Below are 2,562 nucleotides of genomic sequence, written 5' to 3' on the forward strand. Positions count from 1 at the left end.
ATCAGAGATTGGATAAATTAAACCTGCATCTAGTAGTTTAATAATCTCTTTCTTAACTACATCTTGCATATTAGGATTTAGTCTTCGTTGGCGTTGCACATACGTTTTATGACCTTCTTCCATAAGGATTTTATGTGTGCAATACGAAGGACTTATTCCTTTAATATCATGAATCTTCCATGCAATGGCTGGTTTATGGGCTTTCAACACAGAAATGAGTTGTGATTTCTCATTTTTAGTAAGAGAAGACGATATTATTACAGGTAATTCAGATTCACCATGTAAATAAGCGTATTCCAAATGGTTTGGAAGTGGCTTTAACTCTAATTTCGGAGGTTCTTCTATCGATGATTTGTATCGATATCTGTCTTCTTCTTTTAGCATTTGAATTTCTTCTGTTGTTGGTTCATATCCATTAGCTATAAGTGTAGCTAACATTTCAGCTTCATCAATTGGTTCATTACCTTCTCCTAAAGAACATTCTCCTGTTCCTTGTAATTCTGGAAATTCTTCTAATAATTCTGCATGTGCATCTATAGTTTGAATATAATAACATGTATCATCTGCAGATTGTGGTTGTTGCATTGCTCTATCAACTGAAAAGGTAACACTCTCATCCTCTATACTTAGGGTCAATTTCTTACCGAACACGTCTATCATTGCTTTAGCCGTGTTTAAGAATGGTCTTCCTAATATGAGAGGAACTTGAGAATCTTCTTCCATGTCCAAAACAACAAAATCTACTGGAAATACTAAATTACCAATTTTAACTAGCATGTTCTCCATTATCCCTCTAGGATATTTTATTGATCTATCGGCTAGTTGTATGCTTATTCTGGTTGGTTTCAATTCTCCAAGGTCTAGTTTAGCGTATAGTGAATATGGCATTAGATTTATACTAGCACCTAAGTCTGCCAATGCTTCTATTGAACTAAGACTACCCAGAAAACATGGAATTGTGAAACTTCCTGGATCAGATAGTTTTTCTGGTATCTTATTCAACAGCACTGCTGAACAATTAACATTCATGGTAATAGCCGAGAGTTCTTCCATTTTCTTTCTATTTGAGATTAGATCTTTCAAGAATTTAGCATATCTCGGCATTCCTGAAATCACATCAATGAAAGGAAGATTTACATTTATCTGTTTAAACATATCCAAGAATTTGGATTGCTCGGCTTCAAGTTTCTCTTTCTTCATTTTACTCAGGTAAGGAAGTGGTGGTTGGTATGGTTTAACATAAGGTTTAGCCTTAACTGTGTTATCTTCATTAACCTTTTCAACTACCGGTTCTTTTTCCTTATCTTGATCAGGTTGTGGTTCTTGTGGAGTAGGAATAGCTTCATCAGAAGTTATAGGTATTTCAGGTGGTTTAAGTGTTGTACCACTTCTTGTGGTAATGGCTTTAGCTGTTTCATTCTGGGGGTTAGCATTTGTATCACTAGGTAAACTTCCCGGTTTTCTTTCACCTATTAACCTTGCTACGTTACTTACTTCTTGTTCCAGATTTTGAATAGAAGCTTGTTGATTTCTAAATGCTTGAGCATTTTGTTCATTGGTTTGTTTTTGAGATGTGAAAAACTGCGTTTGAGTTTCAACTAGCTTCGTCATCATATCTTCTAAATTTGGCTTTTTATCATCGGTTTGTTGTGGTGGTTTGTTTTGAAAATTAGGTCTTTGCTAATTGTAAGTATTATTGGATACTTGTTGATTGCTAGGACCTTGTTGGTTGTTGTATGGAATATTTCTGTTATAATTCTGGTTTTGATTGTAAATCGGTCTTGGCGGTTGATAATTATTCTGATAATTATTTCCAGGCCTTTGGTTTATGTATGAAATATTCTCTCTTTGGTCCATTGTTAATTCAATACTGAGACAATATTTTGTCAAATGTGGTCCTCCACACTGCTCACAACTAATTCGTATTGAGTGAATATCTTTAGTCATCTTTTCCATTCGTCTCTCGACAGCATCTATCTTTGCGGAAATGGAATCTAAGTCATGGCTAGAATCGGCTCTAGCTGCTTTAGATGATCTAACGATATCTTTTTCTTGGTGCCACTCATGTGAGTGGGAAGCAGTGTTATCAATAATTTTGTAAGCATCAGTTTCGGTTTTCTTCATAATAGAACCACCAGCTGCTATATCTATGTCTTTCCTTGTAGTGATGTCGCATCCTTGGTAGAATATTTGTACTATTTGATAGGTGTCTAAACCATGTTGCGGACATCCTCTCAACAACTTTCCAAATCTTTTCCACGCCTCATATAGAGTTTCATTTGGTTTCTGTGTGAACGTAACAATTTCTGCTTGAAGTCTTACGGCTTTAGATGCCGGAAAGAATTGTTTAAGAAATTTTTCAACTAATACGTCCCATGTATCGATCGCCCCTTCAGGTAACGATTCCAACCAATCTTTGGATTCTCCCTTTAAAGTCCAGGGAAATAACATGAAATATATATGTTCATCCTCCACTTCTCGGATTTTAAATAGTGTGCAGATCCTATTAAAGGTACGTAGATGTTCATTTGGATCTTCCTTCGGCGCACCACTAAATTGGCA

The 2,562-nt window shown here is 35.7% G+C and overlaps 1 non-coding gene across 1 annotated transcript; it reads left to right on the plus strand.

Annotated features, from left to right (window-relative positions):
- The first annotated feature begins 2,212 nt into the window (after nt 1-2,212).
- On the plus strand, nt 2,213-2,319 carry LOC139895305 (small nucleolar RNA R71). Its single transcript, XR_011775762.1, has one exon. It is a non-coding gene; the product is annotated as a small nucleolar RNA R71 (small nucleolar RNA).
- The last annotated feature ends 243 nt before the right edge of the window (nt 2,320-2,562 follow it).

This window comes from Rutidosis leptorrhynchoides, chromosome 2 (genome assembly GCF_046630445.1).
Source record: "Rutidosis leptorrhynchoides isolate AG116_Rl617_1_P2 chromosome 2, CSIRO_AGI_Rlap_v1, whole genome shotgun sequence".
In the NCBI taxonomy this organism is placed as follows: domain Eukaryota; kingdom Viridiplantae; phylum Streptophyta; class Magnoliopsida; order Asterales; family Asteraceae; genus Rutidosis; species Rutidosis leptorrhynchoides.